This window comes from Sander lucioperca, chromosome 21, assembly GCF_008315115.2.
Source record: "Sander lucioperca isolate FBNREF2018 chromosome 21, SLUC_FBN_1.2, whole genome shotgun sequence".
In the NCBI taxonomy this organism is placed as follows: domain Eukaryota; kingdom Metazoa; phylum Chordata; class Actinopteri; order Perciformes; family Percidae; genus Sander; species Sander lucioperca.
In genome coordinates, this window is record NC_050193.1 from 22,092,810 (window position 1) to 22,112,700 (window position 19,891).

At 42.3% G+C, this 19,891-nt stretch overlaps 1 protein-coding gene across 4 annotated transcripts in view; it reads right to left on the minus strand.

Moving 5' to 3' along the window:
• LOC116064006 (RNA binding protein fox-1 homolog 3-like) overlaps positions 1-19,891 on the minus strand; it is a 428,560-nt gene that overhangs the window by 249,940 nt on the left and 158,729 nt on the right. The gene's annotated exons all lie outside the window — the stretch shown is intronic.

Consider the following 19,891-nt stretch of genomic DNA (forward strand, 5'->3'; position numbering starts at 1 on the left):
GACTGTACAAAAAAAAGTGTTTGAAGCAGAAAAATGGTGTAACGTCATCTTGCTATTTTTCAAAAAGAAAAAAACCAAAATCAACAACGAATCTATTCCACTTCAGGTACATCCAGACTTGACATCAAAAAAGATGGTCACCTCAAAAAAAGAAAAGTGCTGCAGCAAAGCAACGCCCTCCACCAACGCATTGCATTGGACAGTCAAATGGATGCAAGCATGAATGGCTACAATTCTGCTTCCAGATAACACATTGATTGGTGCTGTGATATATTTTCACAGATGTACAATCACAGCTGTGCAGTGTTGTGGTAAGTGGGCGTGTTGCATCGCGTCGTTTGACACTTGCAGCACACGCCAGACACGTCATACAGACAGAAACCGTGAAGGTAGCGTAGCCGTGGGGTGAATATGAATTACATTTTCTATCATGGTATATGTGATTTTATAATCACAATGTGGATATAATTTATATCATGCAGTGTTTTCCTTAGCTTTGTGAAAAACTTGGGTGTGCATATTTTGCGGGGGGCGTCCTTCTTGAAGAAAATATTACCCTTTTCAATAAAATGAAATTGCAATTTTGTGTCTCTTTTTGGTCATTTTCAGTTTTCTTTGTGGTTTGGGGTTTTTGTCATCATTTGGCATCTCTGTGGTAGTTTTGGGTCTCTTTTTCACATCACTTTGGACCACACTTATTACCACATCTGTTTATAAAAAGTTGGAAAAGCTAGAGTAGATAATAAACAAACACTCAAAAAGCTTAAAGACAAAACTTGCTAAAGAAGTCTAACTATAAATATTAGATCTGAGAAAAGTCTTTTAGTTACATTCATTCGGCTTCGGTGCTGCCCAAAACGGCTCGGGTGCTGTACCTAAACCTTATAATGGTGAGGAAAACCCTGGCATGATATAGTACATCCTGGAAATTTGCAGGAATGCATGTGCTGTATTTGTTAATCCAGTAAATATGATACAAATCAGATATTGCCATAAAGCAGTTGTACTCGTAATTTGCAAAAAAAATTAAAAAAAATAGAGATAATAAAAGGAGAACTGCCATTGGAGTATGGCAAAATCTCTGATGGTGTACAGATATATCTTCATATCGCTTTACACTAGCATCAGCACTGAGAAATACAACAGCAGTGTGTCATCATGCAGAAAAAGGAAAATAAATCTAAGTAGGATTAAGAAGCCTGAACAGCAGTAAATAGGTTCTTTGGCAAAAAGGAATACCATTGGCAGGAAGTGGTTTGGTTTGTTGGGAGGAACTGGTGCCATCAGAGCTGCCGTTGTGAAGCAGGACCTGAGCAAGCTGGTTAGTGAGAACAGACACTTTTTAGTTTCACAGTAGCTGTGTTCCATTCCACAGTGCACATTAAAAGTACTCCCTACTCCCTGTGTAGGAAATGTCAGTTAAGGGAACTTCCCTCGACAAAATCCCTCGCTTTGGAACACCCTGCAACATCACCGACGTAAATATCACTGGATACGTTGCTGCTACTGTGGAAATGTCACACTGCTGAAATAATAAATTGAAAACAAAAACTGATACCAATACAAAACATATGCTATTCAAATGTATGTAACTTGTGAATTCATGTGATTTGATTCATTTACAAATTGTACAGTGTCATTCCAGCGAGGCGCAATGACGGAGGGTTAATCTTGCCTGTCAACTTCCGGCCAAGTGATGAACCGCAGTTCAGTTCTTCAGTTCACAGTTCCCCCTTTGAACTCAGCATGTTTGCTCCCTACGGTGTGGAATCCTACTTAACATGGCTGAATACCCTGCACAGTCCACTTTGCAGGGAACCACTAGGCGATCGGAACGCAGCCCAACTGTGTCTCCTGTTGAATTCCACAAAGCTGTAACACAACATACCGCCCCATGTGTTAGTACTTGTATCTACATGTGTGAGTGTATCAGCATACAGCATGCGTGTCGACAAGCCGGGGAGGAGTGAAAAAAAGCAAAAACACGAGAGGAGAAGCGAGACGAGGGATCAGGATTTTGGCTCAAATACAATCTGTGGAGGAGTCACTCAATGAGCTGACAGCCGTCACTGAATCCTGGTGGGGAGAGGGCTGAGCCACTGTGGTCAAACACACACACACACACACACACACACACACAGTATACACACACCCAAACACAAACAGAGAGACTCCATCAGCACCAGGAAGCTCAAACAGACAGATGGGCTAATTCGTGACTGACTGTGTGTTATGAAACATTATCTCTGTGTCAGTGAAATCAAAACAACATTTTGGGTGTAAACGCCGAGCTTGTAACTGCCAACAGAACACCACATGGTCGTGATAGATGCATATGGACTGTGATGCATGGCCTCGGAAAAAAAAATTGTTTTGTTGCTAAACTGCTGCAAATGCTGTTTATCGAGTCATCCGGGGTGAACTGCACGCTGTCGTATATGTTTGCCAATCGCATCCCACCTGCCAGCGCCAAATTAAGCCATTGAATCAATTTCAAGAGTCTGGAGGAAAATGAAGGCCATTATAGGCATTGGATTTTATTTGCTCTCTATTCACAATTAAAAGCTATTGACAGACGGCTTTTGTTTTGTTCTCTTTCAACCACTCTACGGTTTGAGTGGGGGATAGGTGGTTGCCGCTGCATTTTAATGGCCTGCCCCTTTAACGGCCGGCTACAGAGCTACTTTATAATCCCCCTCGCTGGGTATTTGTGTATGCGGGGAGTGTATTGCAGCTAACTGAACCTGGCTCACTGCTCTCCACGGATGTTTTGTTGTCAAATAATGGGAGAGTGATGGGGTCCTACCCTGCTGCGAGCCACCGCAAAGATTAGACAGATCTTCACACTGGACGATTGGTGAAATTTATCACTGTCACTGGGTGCCAATCCAGGCTACTTTTTCTTTTTTTTCCCCCTTTTCTCCTACCCCCACCCACACTGTTTGTGGTGGTTTCTCATTTGAAACCTGCGAACCAGTTGTCATGTGTACTTTCCACTCCGATAGTGATAGCTTTAAGCAGCGCCTCAAAAACCCTCTGCTTCATGGTCTCTGCACAAATGCTCGTTGCGTTCTCTGGCGTGCATGAGAAATTTTTTAGGTGATTTGTGTTGGTGTGGATGTGTGTGCCGTGACATCATTGAGCAAGTGATAAATCTGAAAAAAAAAGACTTGGTATGTAACAGGTAAGCCTATAGAAACCCCCCCCACTCCACATTTTTTCTTTCTTATAAAGACATTTTTGTATCATTCATCCAAAACCAGAAAGATTTAACAAACAAAATGCTGACTTGCATGAAAAATCTTTCAATTTAAATAAATGATGTACACCTTTTCTTCTTCAAAAGATTTGCTTCGGCAACAGAAGAGGGGTGTTGTGTAACCATAATGTATCAAGTATGTAAGAACACAAAAGAATACACATCCAATCTCCAATTGTTAAGTTCAATCTTTTTATCTACTGAGGGTCCTCATGAGCTGTACCAGACTTGTACTCTAAAACACTTAATTTAAACACTGTGCGCAGCTGTGTGTTAATATGCATATGTGTGCAAACTGGTTGCTCGTGAAGCATCAAGCAGGGAGGAGGATTTTTTCCTTCCTTTAGTGAGTTGAGTGGGCATGTTTCTCAGCCAGCAGATTTTGATCCCTTTCGAAGCACTGCTGGAATTAGCATGCAGGGGAGGGCGCTGAAAGGTGCTCTGGCCCTTAACTCAATCTCCCTCTCCCTCTACCTCCCCTTTTCCTCAGGTAGAAGTAATGGATTGCAGCTGGCTCTGGCCTCCGTCCTGTCGCGTCACGCCTTCTAGCCAGCCAGCCAACCAGCCAGCCGGCCAGGCGCGAGGGCAGAGCTGTAGGCTCTGTTATTTAGCGTCCATTCCTCCACAGTCACACTCGCTAACTCTGAGGCCAGCTGTCCAAGCACACCAGGCCCCGAGGATGGCAGCGCCGCCTTAACTGAGAGGTGACCCCCCCACGATCTTAAACAGATTGCCACCTAGGGCAAGCATATCTGAATACCAATGAATAAAAAAATAAAAAATAAAAAATAAAAAATATATATATATATATATATATATATATATATATATATATATATATATATATATATATATATATATTTTCCTTACAGCAGCAACGGACAGGAACAGTGAGGTAAAATAAAAGAAAGGAACATTAAAACAAAATGAACTCATGGCTCAAGGTTAGGGTGTTAAGTATTGTCTTTGTGTGCACTTGTACTATGTGAAAGCTCATATTGTTACTTGTATTTTGAAAATAAATCAATAGAGAGTAGATTTTCATTATTGATTATTATGTCTTATATGTCATGTATTATGTTATTTTTTAATGAATTCATTGTCTAAAAAATATTTTTAAAAAACAGTGAAAATCCTTGTTTCATCTGACTCACAGTCCAAAACCAAAGATATTCAGTTTCAAAACTTATTTAAAGCAGTACATCTTCCCATTGGCTCGAGAATCTAAAAAGTTCTGAAAAAGGTTGCTTGCAGTGATAAACCTGCAGATCATTCCCACCAACTCTGCAGCTTTTCCCCCTTCTGTTAGTCCAGTTTTTTTTCTTTTTTTTTCATTTTATGGCACATTTTATAATTGAGTCTCAGCGCTCTCATCAACTCTGTTTTTACAGCAGCAGCAGCAGCAGCAGCAGGCAACTGTTTTCTGCAAACAAGCTCTGATAAACCCTCTGTACTGCCAAACAGGAGACGGGGAAGCTAAGTGACTATAGCTGGCGAAGAGAGTGACATTTTCTCAGGAAATGGTGGAGTCCAAACCAGAGCTAAAAGTATAGTGAAAATTGAACTTAACATAAATCAGGTGGACACAAAACAACTACACAAGGTGATATTACGTAAGTGCTGTGTGTCTGTCTGTGTTAAAAAAAAATCAATTAATACAGCTTTAAAGCAGCCATATTATGCTCATTTTCAGGTTCATAATTGTATTTTAAGGTTGTACCAGAATAGGTTTACATGGTTTAATTTTCAAAAAACACCATATTTGTGTTGTACTGCAGTGCTCTCTCTCACTGCTGCAGATCCTCTTTTCACCTGGTCTCTGTTTTAGCTACAGAGTGAGACCTCTTTTCTTCTTCTTCTTCTGTACTATCTTTGATTGCACTGCACATGCCCAATAGCTCAGATGTAGATCATGTCAGCTAGCTAGCTCCATAGACAGTAAAAGAAAGGCTGTTTCTACAACTTTGGTCAGTTACAAGGCAGGATTAGCTGGGAGACTTCTAAATGAGGGCGCACATGTAAGTAGTTCTTTTGTAGATTATGGTGAACTTGTGTGTGTTGTAGCAGTGCTTTGCTATTGAGAACGAGGTAGCATGCTAGCGTTAGCATGCCAGCGTTAGCCATTGCGTTAGCATGCTAACGCTACGAGCTAATGGTTGCGGTTAGCCTGCTCGTTTCGGCTTGTGACGTCACAAGCCGTGCTGATTTTGAACAGCTCACCCAGAGACTGAAGGCAGGACACATTCAGAAACCGTATCTCACTCAAAACAGCATGGGTGGATTTTTTTCAAAATTTGTATGTGTGTGGAAGCACCAGAGACACAACATAACACCCCAAATCCCAGAAAAAGTGATTTTTTCATAATATGGGCACTTTAAATTCTCTCTCTCTCTCTCTAAGGATGGTCAAAATCACAAGTTGCAGAATGTTACAAGGAAGACATCCTCCTCCCTCATGTGGTACCCTTCCTGCAGGCCCATCCTGACATGGCCCTCCAGCATGATAATGCCACCAGCCATACCGCTAGTTCTGTGCACGATTTCCCGCAAGACAGGAATGTTAGTGTTCTGCCATGGCCAGCGAAGAGCCCGTATCTCAATCCCAGCACGTTTGGGACCTGTTGTATTGGAGGGTAAGGGCGAGAACCATGCCCCCCACAAATGTCCGGGAACTTGCAGGTGCCTTGCTGGAAGAGTGGGGTAACATCTCACAGCAAGAACTGACAAACCTGGGGCAGTCCATGAGGAAGAGATGCACTGCAGTACTTAATGCAGCTGGTGGCCACACCAGATACTGACTGTGACTTTTGATTTTGTCACGTCTGTGAAACGTTCAGTTTAGTTCTGAGTAGAATTGAATTTTTTTATGTTTATACAAAGTTTTAAGCATGTTAAGTTGGCTGAAAATAAAAGCAATTGAAAGTGAGAGGACATTTCTTTCTTTGCAGAGTATATATATATATATATATATATATAAGCATCCACTTTAACACAAACCTGAACATTGGTGATACACGTGGGAGCAAAGGTCGTCGCTGTGTAATCGATCCTGACAGCCGCCCAGCGCTCACACTGCCGCGGCCCTGGGTTGATGGGTATGTAAATGTCGAAGTAAGTATGTGCAGTGGAATGTGCAAGTCGGAGGGAATCTTGACGTACAATCAGTGCAGGAGCCACTCACTGAACTGACAGCTGTCTGTGAATCCTAGTGGGGAGAAGCCTGAGCCACTGCGCTTAATGAATGGGTGCTGCCATCAACTTAGAATCTCAACCAAAACAGCGAGCGCACACACACACACACACACACACACACACACACACACACACACACACACACACACACACACACACACACACACACACACACACACACACACACACACACACGCAATACTGCAACATTAGCAAAAAATCTAAAATAGAACCTAAGAAAAAGAGTTTCTCGGAGTAACTTGATCACAATTACAAACACTGTGGTGATTCATATAAGGTTAAATGCCAAAATGAGCAGCATTATCAGCTATAAGAGACATCTGGCAACCAGCACTTATGTAACTTTTCAAAGTAACATAACAGTTCCAAAGAGGACAACTAATCTGTGTCCACTATGGAAGGAGCAAACTGCTGGCTGCTGTTGATTCTTTTTCAGAATCAGAATTGTTGCCAAAGTAAGTTTTCATTTGCAGGGAATTTTGCTTTATGCTGTTCACTCTCTGTTCACTAAGAGAGAAGACACACCAGCCCGATAATCGGCCGTCGGACTGTCTGGCGAGGTCGGTGACTTGAGTCTGTTCGGTGTGTCCCGTGCCATCGGCCGTCCGAGGAGCCGTCGGCATTCATTTGGGCCGACCCGACATGTTCAGTCTGGAGACAGGGCAGTCGGGACTCGCCTGGAAATGGGGAGCGGATGAGCCGCTCAAAATCTGACGAAAATCTTTTAAACTGACCTTTGTAAATCTGAAATGAAGAAAGATTCAGAAACTGCACGGCCTATTTCTCGCTTAAAATGTTTTCAGAAACACGTTTCGGTGAACTATTTTAGTACAATATGAGATCGTATTCTGAACAAGCCGCCATGACTGGCTGTGAATTTCCGGAGAAAAAAGAACCACGTGACGCATTCGTCCAATCAGCTGCCGGTTTTCATTTTCTGGGAAATAATCAGACTGTTAATGGAAACAATACAGAGCAGCGCCACCTGCTGGTATGGAGACGTATTACGTTTTGCGCACGCGCAGAGCGTATGCTCAAGTCAGCGTCGCCTCAGTGTGTTCTGAGGCATTTTTTGGACCTCGGGGACCCGACTGATCAGTCCGACTGGCTTTTCTGCCGACGGTCGGCCCGTCTGGTTGGTGTGTCAGGGCCTTAAGGCCTAGTGAGAGTTAGGCCTTCACTAAGGTATTTTTTTATGTTTTTTTTTTTAATGGGTGAAGATGTTCAGAAACATAGTTTGGGCTTGTAACGTTAGAGTATGCACAGTAACTACTTTGTGAGGCGTAACAAATGAGGTGACATTTCGTGCAATGCTGGACGTGTGCTGGTTCTAACTGCTAAAAGGACTTTTGCACATACATAGAGAATTGAGTTACTCTTCCACTACGTTGAGGAACTTTTTTTTCTTAACGGTGCTTGTGTGGACTGGAAAAAACCTGTTTTCGAATATACTTGTGTATGGGCGGACTAGGCATAAGACTCAAAATCATAAATCAGAAATGGATCAGGATTTATATACTGCAGCTGATACCTATAGATGCTGAAATTCAACCCCTTTCTATGCAAAGACATGGAGATATTTCCGAGTGTGGCCGTACATTATTTCATCTACCTCTGATGTTCTTAATTTTTGTGAAGGGAGAAGAAATTAAAAGATAGTTTGGCATTAATCATGTTCATGTTTGTTGTAGCATCGTTTGTGAAGATGACAATTATGTCTTTTTCATTTTGTCTAAACTTGAACTTCAGGTTGGACAGTAAAAACCAAGACATTTCTAGCCAAACTTTTTATGTTGCACTAGGTATATCTAAAATCACAAACTATAACACAAGAAACACAATGCCACAGATTCATCTTATTTTTCCCAAATTCAACTTTGACGTAGGGAAGTGAAACAAGAAACGTCCCCGCTCACTTAAGGTGACAAACAAAAGCACAGTCCATTAGAAACAGCATGTGGAGATATACTGCTACATTAACAAATGTAATCGTGTTGAGCGGCACATGTATTTTTCATTTCTCCTGCCATTGCCTCATAAGGCCACAGTCATGCAGCTGCAATCATATCACAAGACAAAATGAATTTGAAGAGCTCGCTGTGTGTATCTGCCTTCCATGCTGCCTTAACTTCTGTTCTGCCTCCTCACTGCCAGGAGAATTAAAGCACAGTGTGCAATAATGGCAAAAGTGAAAACAGTCTCCATTAAATGTGATAATGAGCTGTGTGATAAAACCATGTTTGGAAAAATTGCAATACATGTGTCGTTCAACAAGATATATTAGTTCAGGTGGCAATTTGTTTCTGAAAGCAGTTTTTTAATGGATTTTCGGAGCCTAGAAAAACAAAATGCATCATCTCATAAACAACAGGAAGTGAGTTCTACATCCAGAAAAAAGTTTCCCTCTCTGCCAACATGCGCAGTTTTTGCAGCCTCAGTCCTCGGCTGTAACCCCTTTGAAAATAGTTCATAAAAACATCAAAATAGTCCTCGTTCATAGAGATGCAGAGGGGGTGTGTTTAACTGTTGGCAACAGAGGCAGACAAGAGGGGTTAAAAGGACAAGTCATAAGGCCTACATGCCGTGGACCCCTTCATCTGGAACCGGAACTGCTGCAACTTAAACTTTTCCGTTGACCAAAATCTGTCACACAGCTGTCATTTAAAAAAAAAATTGTAATTGTCCGATACACAGGCAGCAATAACAGTCATCTCGGAATGTCATCTAAGCGAACAATTAACAGAGCAGCAAAAATGTGAGGTCAGATATAATTAACATATGTGCTGCTCAGCTATAATTGCTCAAGTCTAAAGCAAGTAATTAAATCATTTAAAGTGAGCCATGCAGACAAGGACTGACTGAGGTTTTTCACATCTGCAAAAGGAGGTGGGGGTGGGGGGTGGGGGGTGGGGGGGTGCATGGAAGAGCTGGTATGCTTTGCCTCTCTCCGCCACACCACCACTGGGACAAGCCACAGCATATTCACTGCACACGCATACACAAAAATGAAGAAGCAATAGGCACTCTGCTCGTAATTGTCTGGCACAAGGCTGAAACTGAGGGGATGCTACGTGCACTCGAAGGAGAAATGGTGCTCACTCCCATGAGCCAGGAGAGATCCTTCATCCCTTCCTTTATTCTCAGGAATCACAGAAGTTCACTCACACGCTTAAGGTGCTCCTAATTGACGGCGTAGAGATCCACTCATTATGATACATGCATTGGGCCAGCCTGTCAGACAGAAGGAGGTGGAAGGGAGCGGCAATAGGCGAGTGGCAGGAGCATTATCAGTCTATATTTCACAGGTGTCAGCAGGGACTTGTCCCCGTTTCGTCCTCTGGGTGTCATTTATTAAATGAAGGAATGAAAGGGATGTTTAAGGTAGAAATACAGGCCTGCTTGGACAAGGGATTATACATTGTTACAGGAAGAGGAATTGCATTTGAACCTCAGATACAAAACCCAGTCTCCAGGGCATTTCATTAATTTATTTTCCTAACAGCTATTCATGGTCACATATACACAGCATTAGGTGTACGTTTCGGATTAAACCTGGACAGGTTTCTGTACAAATCACTGAGGGATCGTCGCCAGCAGCGTTTGTAAGAGTGAACGTTTGACGACAATAAGTTGCAGCAAATCTGTGGATTTATTTGCTTTTACACAACCTTTTTACACACACACACACACACACACACACACACACACACACACACACACACACACACAATGGGTGTCACGATTCTCCAAATCCTCGATTCGATTACATTTTCGATTCTAAGGTCACGGTTCGATTTGAGATTTTTTTTTTAAAGCACAGGTTGCTCTGCCATTTTTAGACTAGGCTTTTATGCAATATAATATGTGACCTTTGTTCGCAATGTACCACACTACATAATGTATTTCACACTGTTCCTTAAGGTCTCCTAATAGGGTATGTAACATTGGTTGGACTGAAAATGGCCCGAGTGCTATTCTATGGCCCCTTATAACTACCCTGTGAATATGGCACTATTTGGAACAAGAGCTTTTCTTCCAAATATGGTATGCTCATGAATATTTAGATGAGCTGCGCAATGATTGGTTGAGCGAACCACATACACATACATTGGAGACGAGACAGCAGGTCTCATATTTCAGACACTGCAATGTTATATATTGTTTGTCTGCTATTTCGTTATTAAATTCACTTTTTTATGCGAGAAATCAACTATATCAGTGGTTCTCAACCTTTTTTGTGCCAGCGCCCCCCTATCCATTATCCAGGTCCCTAAACGCCCCCATCAAATAAGATGTAGGCTAGTTGCCCCGAATATTAATGATTACACCCTAATATTAGGCCTTTTATTGTTGTTACTATTGTTATCACAAATAATCAAAAAATCATATCATTGAATGACAAACAACATATTTATTAGTTTCCCAGGTATCAAAAAAGGTGTTTCAAAAAAAATGCAACCATTTGACATTCAATTTAAATTAGGTAACAGCAGCCAATCAGAACGACTAGATATGTAACATTCAAACTTTAATTAGGTGTTACAAACACTAACAGTAGCCAATCGGAAACAGCTAGCAATTTAACATTAAAATCTATTTTTCATTCAAATCTAAATCTATAACCGAATTGTTCCAACGGAAAACAAGTTGGCACTTATCAAGGGGTAAAAGCAGAAGGATTTACTTCCGAATGGAAATAAGTTTAAAACCTTTGAAAGTTAGTGAGAGCCCTTTTTGATGCTTAGAATAGTATAGGTTTGCTATCGCCTGTCTTGCGAGTAAATAAAAAACGTTTGGAGAAACGGTCCGTGTACTTGGTGGCCAACGGATTTTCGTTTTGAAAGGAAAAAAACAAAAACGAAAAACGGCCAGTTTCCCAATTACCATTAGTAAATAGGAAAACAAAAAACGGAAAACAACCCATTATTCATTTTTTGTTTTGATATTAAAAAACGGAAAACGAAAAACAATCTTGTTATCCGATTTTCTTTGATGTATTTGTAGATGGAACTCGGAAATTAAAATGTGTGTATAAATCTTATTCTTTGTACCTTTGTCAGTACCCGATCCGTACCGCCTGTAAAATCCGTTCTGTGCACTGCCTGATCAGTTCTACGCTTGCGCGAACACCGGCAAACTTCACAGCTCTATGCACGCATTGGCGTAAGGATGTTTGGACATTCCCGGTTACCGGAAGAAAACATTAGACAGTGACAGTAGACCGTTATGATGGCAAAGATGAAGTTTACAAGGTGTTTGCTGGAGTTGCCTAAAGTATCTGTTAATGATATACGGAGGGTCGTCCGGCCATCCAGTACAACACCATGTAGCAAATTAAATAAAGGCTTCAAATTTTACGTTTCGTCATTTCTTTGCAACTTTGAAGGTAATTTGCTAACGCTAGCTAGCCTGAGCTAGAAGCCTTGCTTTGGTGTTATAAGTCATGACTCCATCCTGCTTCAAATTAACCATGTTTTAAATAAAGTTTAAGCATGTGTATACCTCTCACTTCATGTGTTTGTACTTTTATGAAAGTATCAGGTAAAAACAGGGCTACAAATGAGATCTCTGTGAGAGACCAGCTAACTCCTAGCAAACTATTATGTAGCTCAATGCTGGACATTTCACCCCTAATTCCGGTCACTTTACTGTATTTGTATTTGTTTAGTATTTGGTTTAGAACCCTTTATTGGTGATTTTTTACGGTACAAAGTCCTGCTACATACGTACATAGCTAGCTATATATATGCTCCGCTATGTCGCGTTAGCATGCAGCTACAATAGTTAGCTATGAGTATGCTAACTTTAGATTGTAGTGAAACGAAGCAGCACTTTCTAACGTCAAAAATCGCAGACCAAACACTACACAATCGGACATGTTTCAGCAGGAATGTGACCCGGAATTGGGGAGAATTTAACAACATTGCCAGCTAAGATGACCGTTAGCATGTAGCTACTATAGTGTTTACTGCCGTTAGCATGTAGCTACTATAGTGGTATACAGCAGTGGTGGCTGGGAGAGCTGTCATCCCATCTTCAAAAGGACACTTATGTACGTTTACACTTCATCGCATTAATAATAGACAGTCTATGGTTATTAGTCAAGACGAAGTATTAGGTAAAAACATTAACGTAAACAACACAACAACGATGTCGCTACACGGTTTTGGATCAGTGACAAGTTTCGAATGTTTGTAGCTATGACTATTGTATAATAAAGATTTAATAAAAAAAGATTTAATAAAAAAGTTGTAATGTTTGGTCGTAAAGTGTTGACACGTTACTTATATACAGTCTATGGTTACAAATCGCACAGGGACATTGTTAGTTTTCTACTACGTAATTATGCGCATGCAGAGAATGGATCTTACAGGCGGTACTGGCCAATAAATGCTATTGAAGGGCGGGTCTTGGCGTGGCGGGAGTAACTTCTGGGTCACGAAAAAAATACCAATGCAAAATTAAGGAATACGACTTATACACACGTATTTTAAATTCCGAGTTCCATCTACAAATACATCAAAGACAATCGGATAACGAGATTGTTTTTCGTTTTCCGTTTTTTAATATCAAAACAAAAAACGAATAATGGGTTGTTTTCCGTTTTTTGTTTTCCTATTTACTAATGGTAATTGGGAAACTGGCCGTTTTTGTTTTTTGTTTTTTTCCTTTCAAAACGAAAATCCGTTGGCCACCAAGTACACGGACCAGAAACGCAACCCCACATTGCGCTGCGTTTTGTGGAGGTGTGAGAATCCCGTACAGTAAACAGGAAACATCACTGCCTCTATCGCTTCCACAAGAAAGTTTTAAAACACCTAACACAAGCCCTGAACTGCCTGGGAGTTTGTGAAACAGCGAAATGTTTGCCAAACAACAAAGCACAGTCGATGTCTCTCGCTCGTCTCTTTTCTTTCTCTCTTTCTCCGTGAGATAAAGCTGCCTTCAGGTGCAGTAGGAAATGTTGTGTTCTATAAAAGATCTGACGAAAAACTGTTACTGTGAAATATAAAGTCTACTTGTGCTACATTGGGGGGTTAAAGAACACAACAAGACGTCGCACCACCCTGTGGCGATTGCTTTTTTTGTTTTATCTGAACGCAGCTGACGCTGAAGTACGGAGCTCATTTAAGATGATGCTCTTTAAGATGATGCTCTGACGTCCCGTTTCCATGAAGGCAGCGCGGAGCTGCGGCAAACAAAGCTGACAGAAGCACAGAAGAGAAGAAGAGTTATGATACACCGTCTCGTCCAGTTGCAGTGCCGTGAACTGGCAGGTTTTAATGTTGCAGACCACTGTTTTTTGCAAGTAGTTTAAAGTGTAAACATGTATTGTTATTGTAAATCTTTGGTTTAAACTAGCTTTCAAACAATCCGTTTTACGAAAATATATGGCTAATTGCAAATTTGGTAAGACGTGTCGGACTTCAGGAGCTCCACACACACACACACACACACACACACACACACACACACACACACACACACACACAGACACAATAAATTATATTATTGTAGTTTCTATTTAGGAATTAAACCAGAGACGGTTTATAACCGAGATGCCCCAACTCAGAGTAATTTCCTGTATCTGTTTCATGTGGGCTCCGCCGCCGCCACGCCTCTTTAGGAGACTAGCAGCAGGTCCCCAGTGTATTGATTCCAATGGGAGAAGTGAACATGAACACAGATTATGAACAATTATATCGCCCCATAGTCACCAAAGTAAATATTGGACCCACATATCGCCAGAAAATTCTGACACTTAAAATTTTTGTTCGAGGCCTGTTTCTGTCTCAGGAACAAACTCTCGCGAGATCTGGCAACTCAGATAAGCTAACGTCAACTAACGTTCAGGAACGCCCTGACAAAACAAATTTCCGTGATGCTAAATGTGTCTTTTAGCTGTGTAAATATCAAATGTCAGCAAAAGAAAATATTAAATTATAGAAATATAACTTTTGATCCATCCACATGGCATTCATTGCAATTTCAAAGGAGGCCACGCCCATTTAGGAGACAGGAAGTGTGTACCGTTTCACACCATTGGCACAGCGTGTAATGCGCTTAGTAAGAGAGAATCTTTGATAAAACTAGGCACAACCAACGGTAGCCGCTATTAGAGCTGTATGTTTAGTCTCCACATTACTGAGCTTCCACCACGAGGACACATGGGTCCCCTTATATAAAAATACACATTCTCATTCATACATTTGGGGAACTGAAAGTCTCCAATCCACCCAGCTTGGACCGTGAGGGGAGAATGGAGCACCCAGGGGAGACCCACACAGGCAGGAAGAGAGTTTACAGCCTCCACACAGGGAGGGAGGGCCACTGATTCCTTCCTGAGGATTTGTTTCTGTCAAATGAAGAAAGGCGCTGGCAACTTTTGACATTATGTTCTCAGCGGACCATGGATGAGGTCAGAAGCAGTATATCATCTTTTTTCTTTTTCTCTTTCAATGGTAAAACTCTGCCATAGAGTGCCGTGTTACAGTATGTGTTCTTTTCATAATAAACCAATATGATTTCAACCTTTCTGACCCAGGGACTGAGGCCTTCCCGAGCAAATTCAAAACATTTTGTGTGTGCTCTATTCTTGACATTTAAAACCATATGAAAAAATGAAAATGGATCCCAATTAGAGCTGCAGGAAGCATAAGGACCTCTTGCTTCGCTTAGTAACTAGCTGGTTTAAACATTTCCCCGCACGGAATGCCTTAAAAGTTGACCTTCTCATTCCGCAAGCGGCGTTGAAAGCAGCCTCGAGTGGCCTCGGATCAAGCTGTTTTGATAGTTGTCTAAAAGTAAAAATAAGGCAAAGCAAAAGGGAACATAATTACACAGCGTATAACTGCAGAGGTAGCGCCTTGCACTTGAATGTTCCACATACTCTGAGTAAAGAAACATGACATTAACCACAGGGTATTAATGTAAATCACCGGAGTGGAAAGCACTAATAGCCACTTTAGGACAGGTGATTATTATTGAGGTGATCATCAGAGGATTGACATTGGGTACTGAATAAAGTCTAAAAATACATGCGATAATGTGAGTACATCTTACAGAGCTACTGACATAAACACAGCAGCGCTTTGAAGGCAGGGTGAAACCAAAAACGAAAGAAAACTATGCTATATTTAAACTTGAGGGTACCGAGGCAGGGATGTCGGTTGGATCACCTGTTGAAGAGCATTCATTTCAACAGGGGAACAAAGGTCAGCATCCTTGCTGGAGCTTTGATTGGCAGGCGGGGGAGCTTGATGCCCAGAGCAGCGGCCCAGCGGAGCAGCAAACGGTGGCGTGTGGCTTGGCTGGGCCACATTTCTGACTCAATGCTGACTAACTGAGTGTGTCTGCTGACAGTGTGTCTGACTGATAGGATCACCCCGGGAGGCTCTTCCAGGGCCTTTACAAAGTGTCTCTGATAGGCCAGGCCCGTAGCACTGCCGCGAGGGCCTGCCGACAAATTAAATTTAAGCCCTGCTAATGCATAGCGTAATCATAGAGTGAGGTGGTGATAAATTTTTCAGCGGGGTTACCACGGGCGCAGCAGAGGAAGAGCTCGCTGTAGAATCCAAGATGGCAAAAGCGAGGTGAAGCTGCAGCAGCGGAGAGAAAAATAGCGTGTGACTTCAGCTCCGCGCTGAAAAACCCGCACTAAGGAGCCAAGGACTCGTATGAAAGAACAACAATAACACGCCATTATGAGATGTAACATTTTGCGACGACCTGCGTTTCCAGGGGGAAATTTGAAAGAAAAGCAATTTCACATTAAACTATCTGACACAATGCAGGTCTGTGGAGTAGAAGAGGGGGTGGGGGAAGAGGAGGACAGGCAGATAGCGAAGCGTGTGTGTGTGTGTGTGTGTGTGTGTGTGTGTGTGTGTGTGTGTGTGTGCGGGTACGTTTGAATGATTGGAGGGGTGTTGGTGGTGGTGTTCAGGAGCTTCCTAACAGCCATTGGCCAACTGGAGTGAGACACACACATCCCCTCCGCAGAGTTAAAAGGGATGGAGTGGATGAAATTTCAAAGCCTCCCCTGCAGACACACACTCTGCTTTGCACACATCAGCACTGAGATGTTCAAATATTCGACTCCGTCGCTCCAGCCTGGTTTCATCTCCTGTACGCTAGTATCAGACATGGTTCGGCTGTGATTAATGAGAAAACCAAACCCAAAGAAAATGGCTCTACATGCATATGTGTGTGCACAAGACCAAATGTCCCTTTTATTCCCTCCCATGATGCTAAAAACTGTCCTTAATTAAAATATACCGTACGTCTCTGAGTCGTTTATTTCCCATGATTACTTGCTGCAGGCGCTACAAGAACGTGAAAGTCACTGTGAGATAAGAAGGGAAGTGGAAGACAGTCACCTATTAAACTCCATTCACTTATTATGACCAACAATGCCGCTCTGATTAACTGGCACATTCACATCGTTATAAGTCACATTTCAAAAGCGTAACACAAAGAATAACTCTGCTGCCCTTGTACAGACAATAAGGAGCCCTCAGAGCTGCGGCGTGTTCAGCTCTCCCTCCTACGGTTTATTTCCCTGACTTGACAGCCTTGATTTGACCACTGGCCTCCTTTTCTTTACGAGCATCTCTCATGCTGAACATCTGTACAGCCAGCGCCGCAGTAGTCCGTGCCATCAAACAAACGCGGCAGTTACATCCCAACACACTAAATCAAGTAATTTCTGAGATCACCTTTGTTGTTGTTTTTTTTCTTAGTTTGCTTTGTTTTGTTTTTTTAGAAGTTGGCAACATCGTTGTTGCTAAGCAGTCGTTGCTGTGGTGATGTTGCACTCCACTTCCCAGAGATCACAAGTCAGTCAAAGAGTGCGACGTCTCCCTTGGTGAATTTTGATGAATGAGGGAACTTTGACTCCTCTGTTTTTTATGTAACTTGAGTGCTTTACACAGTTATTTTTTGGGTTATTCACATGAATGAAACCATGAAACACATCATGTGCATCAAATGACTTAAAGGTCCTATATTGTAAGGACTTACTCGCCAGGACTTTTGTACGGTTGTGAAGTCACAAATATACTATAATATAGGTAGAAAGTGCCACCACAGTGACGATATGCAATGGCGGTGCAGAGACACAAAGAGCGCAGATGCGGAAAAACCCGGAAACGCTGACCAATCAGAGCAGAATGGGCTTTTTCGGTGAAAGGGGCTTAGAGAGACAGGCGCTAAAACGGAGTGTTTCAGACAGAGGGTGAATACAGGTATTTTCAGACAGACCGTATGAGAAAAATAATGTGTTTTTTGAACATTAAAGCATGTAAACATGTTCTAGTAGAACACTAAAATACAGGTATGAACCAGAAAATGAGCATGATATGGGACCTTTAACAGCATTCGGTAAAGCTGTGTAGTTTTCAGCTAATAGAGACAAAATATCTAAAGAGAAATTCCCCAGATTATGGCTTTAATGGTATAACACACAATGCCATACCTCATGAGATAGATATGAGGAAATTGCTGACACATCTTGAAGCCTTGTTCTCATTTCTTCACTGGAGGGTGTCGGGTTCACCTATCGACTGGTCTACCACAACCCGCCCATAGTCCTCTACTGGTTTATGTACTCAGACGCACCTCCAGAATCACTGTCACCCTCGGTCCCTCACTGAGTAATTGTAGCGATTAATGCATGGACGGAGCTCGCCTCTGGCTCTGGACACTCTATCAGGACGTGTGCGGTAATGGATGAAGGTACATTCTTAATAGAGAATCCATAGTGTCTAAACCTAGGAGGAAGAAAACAAAATAACAACAAACAAGACTGACTTTACCCACAATCCTCTTGGGCGAGATCCCTTATACCAGCCTTAGGAACAAGAGAGAGAAAGTGGTCAGATTCTATTGCCCTTGTCGTTGCGCTCACACTGCCCTCTAAAAATGGACAACAAAGATCATATCACGACACCAATACCAGCGCCAACAGCCTTTGCACAAATTGATTTAGCCACCCAGAACTCACTCCAATCTCAATGAGGTGGCAGGATGCTCACAGCATATATCACTGTCACACAAGCACCCTCTAGTGAAATGTGATTTTTATCTTTATGAGCCCCCCCCCCCCCCTCCGCACCCCCTTTCGGTACAGCGTGTACCGGGTTGTGATAAGGGATGAGAAATAAAGGGTTGGCGCATTACGCTAATACAGGTGCTCTCGACACATATGGGCGCTATCACACAGGGAGAATGACATTGTTGTGGTCCTGTGCGTTTCAAAGCGGCTGGCGAGGCAGCAGGGGGCCTGTGGTATATGGCTCATAGATCACTAATGTGTGGGTGAGAGTTGTCACCAGCCAGCGCCTTGCTGTGAAGCACAACATAGTTTATGGCACACAACTGCTAGACGTAAGCATGAATCGTGGCCCAAGCAACAATGAGGAAAAGTACACTAAAAATAGATAAGCTTTTTTTTTTTTTTTTTTACGGTCGCCCCCAGTAACAATGGCTCCTTTTGATTTTTCATGTGTTCAAACTGTGGTGGAAAGCATAAAGGAAGCGTTGTATAATGTCTGACTGGGCCTGTAGCAAAAGATGCGGATAAATACAGCTGAGAGGCCCACGCTAACCTGAAACGCACCCTCTGTGAAGGCTGGAGAGACACGATAAACGTTGCACTTTTAAGTGTGTTAAATGCACTAAGATAGTCTGGGCTTTCTCCCTTTCCAACTGACAACCTTTGTTACAGTTAATTACAGCCAAGTGCAACACAGCGCTGTGTCAATTATCATGTGCTTTAGCTCTCTCCCAATGGATATTTTTACTGCCTTGGTTTCCCTGCTAAAGTTTCTACCTTCTTTTATTGCTATTCTGCCCAGGTCTCAAGGCTGAATTACATTCGGCAGACAGAGCTGTAAAAACAGAAGGGATTTAAGGATTCAGATTGGTGGAGGGTAACCTAATCTTCCGTAATTGGGGGAATGGTTCTCATTTATATCAGCCTACTTTAGAAAGCAAGCTCATCGGCAGGCTGCTATCAACCCAGCCATTTTACGCTGAAGATTCATTGTCATAAAAAAGGGAGGTCGGTCGCCATGGCTATGGACACACATATTTAACCTGATCATCATTAATAAAAAGCACTACTCTTACTTTGCAGGTCGTGGAAATCAACATACACAACATGAGCGCTGCACAGAGATCCCTCATGTGCCGGTTTTTGCCTGAGCCGCCGTGCTGTTGGAGTGCTGTGAAATAACACATTCTGGGCTGCATCGTCTCAAAATGGAACTAAAATGGTAACCCTGTGCCAGGCGAAGCGTTCTCGCCTCGCCAGATGCTTAGTTCTGAAATTTGCCTAATTGCCACGCTCAGATCAATCCCTTTTACTCTGCCAAAGGAATCTGCCAAAGTGTGTTGCAAGCGTTTTGTTGGCCCAATATG